Source organism: Telopea speciosissima, chromosome 1 (assembly GCF_018873765.1).
Source record: "Telopea speciosissima isolate NSW1024214 ecotype Mountain lineage chromosome 1, Tspe_v1, whole genome shotgun sequence".
In the NCBI taxonomy this organism is placed as follows: Eukaryota; Viridiplantae; Streptophyta; class Magnoliopsida; order Proteales; family Proteaceae; genus Telopea; species Telopea speciosissima.
This window is the reverse complement of record NC_057916.1, coordinates 61,970,292-61,977,532: the sequence shown is the minus strand read 5'-3', so window position 1 is coordinate 61,977,532 and position 7,241 is coordinate 61,970,292.

Sequence of the window (7,241 nt, the reverse complement as noted above, 5' to 3'; positions counted from 1 at the left end):
GTTTGTGGTTTCTCGATTTCCGTTGTTTATACACTTTCCTCCCTTGTTCCCTCAAGTGGTTCTCCGATGTGGGATTAAAAAGAATCCACCTTTCAGGGCATCTATCTTTTTAATCTAAGCAATAGACGGTTGTGATTGTTCTATCTTTTGGGTGATAATGTGATATGATTTCATTTATGTGGAGCAGACAGATGTGGATCCGAATTTAGAAGTGGGTTTTTTTAGTTGGTGCAAAATGGCTCTACTTTCAGAGAATTGGAGTTACTCCATTCCTTGGCTTTTGAAGTAGTAACTTCAAATTTCATATGATATTGTTGTTACCCTTAAGAGGGCGGGACTTGGCGCATTGGTAAGGTTGCTTTATTGTGATCAAGTGGTTATAGGTTTAGGGTCTAACAGTAGTTTTTCTAAGAAAGAAGAGGTAAGGCTACTGATGGTGTCATAAAATCCCCCAACCAACCAAAAGCTACCACGTAAACGTCATCGGATCGAATCCGAGGCCGAGGCCGAGATCGAACATCAAGCCGAGGCCGAGGCCGAGATCGCACAAGTCGCCCGGGCCGAGGCCGAGCACCGAGACCGGCCGAGGCCGAGCATTGAAGCCGAGGCCGAGATCAAACACTGAAGCCGAGGCCGAGCACTAAAGCCGAGGCCGAGGCCGAGCTCGCACAAGTCAGCCGGGGCCGAGGCCGAGCACCGAGACCGAGGCCGAGGCCGAGCACCGGCCGAGGCCGAGACCGAGCACCGGCCGGCCGAGGCCGAGCACCGAGGCCGGCCGAGGCCGAGCTCACACAAGTCACCATAAACTCCGACCGAGCATACACAGACATCCTAGGCCGAGCCGATCGCCGAGACCGACCTAACAGCCGACCTCCCGAGCCGACCTCTCAAGCCGACCTCCCAGCCGAGGTGGCTGCCAAGACCGACCTACCAGTGCGGACCTCCTAGGCCGAGCCCTCCTCCACGAGAGGCTACCATAGCGCCCACCGGGATCGCGGGGCCACGTCGGTACATCCCGAGAATCACGGGATAAGGATCGAGCCACGATCCCAGTGCAATACAAAATCACAATTTACATGGACTCTTACCTTAATAAGAGTCCGACCAAAATAGCTCTCCATTCCGCTCTACGCAGAGAGCCTTCCAAAAGAAGGACTCCTACCATACTAGGACTCTCCCAACCGCCTCATCTCATCCTCACTCTATAAATACCCAGTATGGAGCACCATTCATCATCTCACTTTTACTAGCGATTCTGTTGTTACCGGTGATCTAACTTTAGCATCGAAGAGTCCTAGGCCGGAGCCACACCGGCTCTCTTGTGCTCATCACTTGGTCTTTGCAGGCTCATCCGTGGGCGAACCAAGCATTGGAGATTTTCACACGCAAGCAGATTTGGCGCCCTGCGTGGGAACGACATCAGCAAGTCGTTGTCGTTTCTACCAACCTCAAGAGCAAACAACAATGGTGCACACGAGATCAGTCAACATGGCTCAACCTCTCGAGGAGATGACTTGCAACCTAATAGGCAGGCGAGACAATCGCCACCCCGGAGACGCGCGGCAAGGGGCGCCAGAAAGACCCCCACGAGGGGAGGTGCTTCACGCAATGCTGGTACACTGTCAATCCCACTCCACCAGTGAACGGGGCAATGGGGAAAGTGTACTGACGCGACGACGGTAGACCAAACTCGGCCGAGCCGAATGGATTGAACTTGTCGCCGCCACCACTTTTGCCAGAGAGTTTGGATCCTGAAGGGCCGACGAATAATCGAGGTCATGGATTTGCAATTGCAGATGCTTCAAACTAACGAGATGTTGCGCACCTTCATGACCCAGATGGCTCAGGGCGGGCTAATGGGTCAGCCACCGGTTGTGCCCCCGCGGGCACCTACACGTGAAATAGAAGATCCACGACAAGACCGTGATCGTGATCGGCTGAGGGCCGAGCTTAGCCGAGCCGCATCATCCCATCCCCGAGGCCGAAGAACTCCACCTTCACGACTAAGTGGGAGTAATCGGCGAGATGAGCGAGGACATCGTCGAAGCCCGAGGGCCGCAGAGGCCATCGAGCCAGTAGGGTCAGCTACGCGGAGATTGATCTTTTCTGGATGACTTGGTGACGATGAAGGACAGAGGAGACACCAAGACCGACGTGAAGAGCCCCGAGTGCGACGCGCTACAAGGGAAGAAGAGGATTCTCACCATAGCCCTCGCGACGAAGCCCACTTCGCCGAGAGATGGACAAAGGAGCCCACATGAGTCTCACCACGAGAGATGACGGGCGCACTAGGAGAAGTGATGTTGGCCGAGCCGACCATAATGGTCGGCCTCGTCAACACGAGCGAGAGGATCAGGTTGGCCGACCTCATCGGATGAGCTGGCCGACCATAACGGCCTACTTCGGGAGAAAGTACAAGACCCCATCCGAGCCGAGGAACAAAATGGCCGAGCTCAGTCTCGAAATGGAGAAAAAGCTAAGGGAGCTGACCGAGCAAGTTGAAGGGCTTAAGAAACAAGCAACTCCGGATGCCTACTCACCGCTCGGAGTCACCCTATCCGCCGAGATCATGACCGCATCGCTTCGGTGGGATTCAAACCACCTCCCTTTGACCGGCATGATGGGACTACCGACCCGACCGACCACATCAACTACTTCAACGCAATGATGACCATGTACGGCGGATCGAGATTGTTTCTTGCCGAGCTTTCCCTCATCCTTAAAGGGTGCGGCAACTTCTTGGTTCTCATGGCTACCGCCGAACTCTATTACAAGCTTTGCCCAACTTTACCGAGCCTTCGTCACGCGTTTCCAAAGTAGCATGAAGCATAAGAAGACGACGGTGAACCTCCTCAGCGTGAAACAGAGGTTGAACGAGTCGATCCGATCGTACATCTCCCGGTTTAATAAAGAATCCTTGGATGTTAGAGACCTGGATGAGGCCACAGCTCACACCGCAATGAGCAATGGACTTACACATGAAGACTGATCAAGGACTTGGCTCGAAGCCGACCAAAAGTATGGCCGAGCTCCTCAACAGTGTAACGAGTTTGCGAACATGGAAGACGTTCTCCAAGCACGTAAGGGGAATGAAAACGAGGGAGAGAAGAAAAGGTCAGCGATCGATGACCAAGGGATGAAAAGCGGACCAAGACGATCAGCGGGGCCGAGAGCTCGAGACCGAGCTCGTAGTCCGAGTACACTCCTTAAACAGTCGCGGAAGGAAATTTTGATGCAAATTCAAGACGACGGGTACATACGTCGACCTCGACCGATGCAAGCCGGGTCATCCCGAAACCCCAACAAGTACTGCCTATTCCACAAGGACGAAGGCCACGACAACGAGGAGTGCTACCACTGAAACGAAAATCGAAGAGCTGATCAAAGCTGGGCACTTGAAGCGATACATCAAGGGGAGCCGAGAAGAACATGGAAGTCGATGACCCGAAGACCACGATCAAAGGAAGCCCGAGCCGAGGTCCGAGAGCCGGGAGGACCGAGCGTGAAACGGACAAGGTCTCGAGCCAAAAAGAAGGATGACGGATCCGGGCCGAGCAATGAGAAAGGAGCTCCCATATACACCATCCTCGGAGGGCCGGACATGAATCCACCCGGGCGAAGGCGAATGCACGATTCGTCGGAGTAGCGGAGATGCCGAGCAAAGGTCCGAAGCGCAGCATCTCCTTCTCTCGAGGCCGACCTCGAAGGTATAAGTTTACCTCACGATGATGCTTTGGTGGTACAGGTAGAAATAGCGAGGAGACCCATTCAACGGGTATTGATCGATACAGAGAGCATCCGTGGATCTTATGTCGCCGGACGTGTATCGGCGATTCGGCTTCGGGATGAGGCGCTCAAACCGAAGCCACCTCACTCCATGGATTCTCGAGGCCGCTGCCACGATCAAGGGGTCGATAGACCTCCTGGTCACGTTCGGGCAAGCTCCATACCAAGCGACGATCCAAGTCAAGTTCATGGTGGTACGGTCGGTGGTGGCCTTCAACGCCATACTTGGTCGCCCATCGGTTACCGCCCTCCAAGCTATCATCTCGCCAATACACTTGAAGATGAAATTCCCCACGAGAACGGCATCGGAGAAATCCGAGGTGATAAAATGAGAGCTCAAGAGTGCTACGCCACCTTTGTAAAGCAAAACAAAGAAAATGTCCGAGGAATGGCTATGTGCGTTGAGCACCTCCCTGAAGACTAGCTGGATGACCTCACCAAAAGGCGCAGAAGGCCCGTGGAAGACCTCATCCCATTCTCCCTTAATGACGAAGACCTAACAAAGACGGTGCTGGGGCCTTGGAACTCGAGAAAATTTGAAGAAATTTTTCAGTAATTTTGTTAAGTATTCGCTGCAAGCGCACTCATGACAAGCATTTATGTATTCGGCTTCGGCCTCGACATTCTTGATTCAATGAAATAAAGTCTTTTCTCCACTTGCTTAGCGCACTTGCAACAAGTCATCGGCAACCAAGTCGTAAGACCGGTCCTCATAGACCTGGCCGACCTCAAAGACCGACCCTCATAGGGTGAAAGGTAACCAAGTCATCGACAACCAAGTCGTAAGACCGGTCCTCATAGACCTGGCCGACCTCTAAGACCGACCCTCATAGGTCGGCAACCAAGTCATAAGACCGGTCCTCATAGACCTGGCCGACCTCAAAGACCGACCCTCATAGATAGGCAATCAAGTCATAAGACCAGCCCACAAAGACTGGCCGACGTCTGAACCAACAAGAGCAAACTCTCCCCATGGCCGAGCTGAACAAAGTCCAAAACTAAGCTAAGGCATTACGCTCAACTATGGAGGCTGCTCGGCCACAACATCAAATGGAACAACATACACAAGGAAAAGAAGGCTAAAATTGCCGAGCTAAAACAGTTAGACAAATTTTGAGAAAAGAAATTTTCATTGATTAAAGAGCCGACTGCTCGGCACACAAGACATAGAGAGGCATCGGCCTCGTACATACCAAAAAGAAAAAAAAAGAAGAGGAAGAGTTCAGTGTGATTCAACGATCCAAATCAAAAGACGGTTCAAAATCCCGAGCATCATCATTACGCCGAGTACTGTGGCACAGACACCCCAACTGATAGACAGTACAACGTCAAATCACCAAAGGAAAAGAGCTCGGACTTAGCCTCAGAACAAAACCGTTAAGCGGACCGAAAGATGACACTCATTAAGGACGAGCCGAGCCTTAATGAGTGGGGGGGCCTGTGATGTGTCATAAAATCCCCCAACCAACCAAAAGCTACCACGTAAACGTACTGGAACTGAATCCGAGGCCGAGGCCGAGATCGAACACTAAAGCCGAGGCCGAGGCCGAGCTCGCACAAGTCAGCCGGGGCCGAGGCCGAGCACTGAGACCGAAGCCGAGGCCGAGCATTGAAGCCAAGGCCGAGATCAAACACTGAAGCCGAGGCCGAGATCAAACACTGAAGCCGAGGCCGAGCACTGAAGCCGAGGCCGAGGCCGAGCTCGCACAAGTCAGCCCGGCCGAGGCCGAGCACCGAGACCGAGGCCGAGGCCGAGCACTCGGCCGAGGCCGAGACCGAGCACCGGCCGGCCGAGGCCGAGCACCGAGGCCGGCCGAGGCCGAGCTCACACAAGTCAGTGGGCTAAGGCCGAGCCACACAAGTCGATCCATAAATTCCCGACCGAGCATACACAGACATCCTAAGCCGAGCCGATCGCGAGATCGACCTAACAGCCGACCTCCCGTGCCGACCTCTCAAACCGACCTCCCAGCCGAGGTGGCTGCCAAGACCGACCTACCAGTGCCTACCTCCTAGGCCGAGCCCTCCTCCACGGAGGCTACCATAGCGCCCCACCGGGATCGCGGGGCCACGTCAAGACATCCCGAGAATCACGGGATAAGGATCGAGCCATGATCCCAGCGCAATATGAAATCACAATTTATATGGACTCTTACCTTAATAAGAGTCCGACCAAAAATAGCTCTCCACTCCGCTCACGCGAGAGAGCCTTCCAAAAGAAGGACTCCTACCATACTAGGACTCTCCCAACCGCCTCATCTCATCCTCACTCTATAAATACCCGGTATGGAGCACCATTCATCATCTCACTTTTACTAGCGATTCTGTTGTTGATCGGTGATCTAACTTTAGCATCGGAGAGTCCTAGGCCGAGCCACACCGGCTCTCTTGTGCTCATCACTTGGTCTTTGCAGCTCATCCGTGGGCGAACCAAGCATCGGAGATTTTCACACGCAATGCTACGTCCTCGAGACCCCAAGTGAAAGGAGCCTAGTGCATTGGTTATGCCTTTTTTTTAATTGTTCCTACCCTTAATATTTTGTTCAATCTATTGCTGATGATCATATGAGTAAACGATAAACCTTTCTCCATTACTCTAATTTGGGAGCCAAAGACGATCTTGTTTGAACAAAGTCGTTCCTCTCCTTCTTCATCAAGCCAAACTTGCATCTCCTAGGAAAGATTATATAGTCACAAAGACAATCAACAAAGTGTTAAGAAAACAACGCCCAGAAATGGCGATTTGCAGAAGAAAAAAGAAAATAAAGAGAGTACACACAACGCACAACGCAGAGATTTACGTGGTTCACCTCCAAAATGGAAGCTACATCCACGGTCGAGCAATAGAACAGGTTTCACTATTTTCTTTGAAAATGTTACAACCCTCATAACCCTATCTCTAAGAGATAAGAACATTATATATGGAAGCCCTAACCCCAGAAAGTACACAAATGCCCCTAGCCCAAAAAAATTGCCAAAAAATCTGAACGGGACCAAAACATAACACATGGCTCAAAAGTACTCATTTCCAAGATCTCGAAGAGCCCAACACAACTCCAAGCCTTAGGCATGGTGCCCCGCTATTTTTCGACATTCCGAGGTCGTTTCAAGGCCGAAACGGCCCTCCGTAGGTCTCAACCGCACTTTGTGGACCAAATCAGGCTTCACCAACAACACAAAGGTATTAATTGAGAATCACAAGTTCAATGAATAAAATGTGTACCATCATTCATGGCCATGTATTTTACAAGGACTATATAACAAGAGGCAATTGGCTATATATGGTTGAAACCTTTTTTTGGTTTTGGGTTGAAGTTGAAGCTTTTTGTCAAGCCTTAATATTTACCACAACAGCAGATTAGGTTGGACTAGAATTTTATAAGTAGGTAGGGTTTAAGGTCCTTTGCTCACTTGTCAAGTTGTAGGCCCAAAATGAATTGACTATATGACAAAGG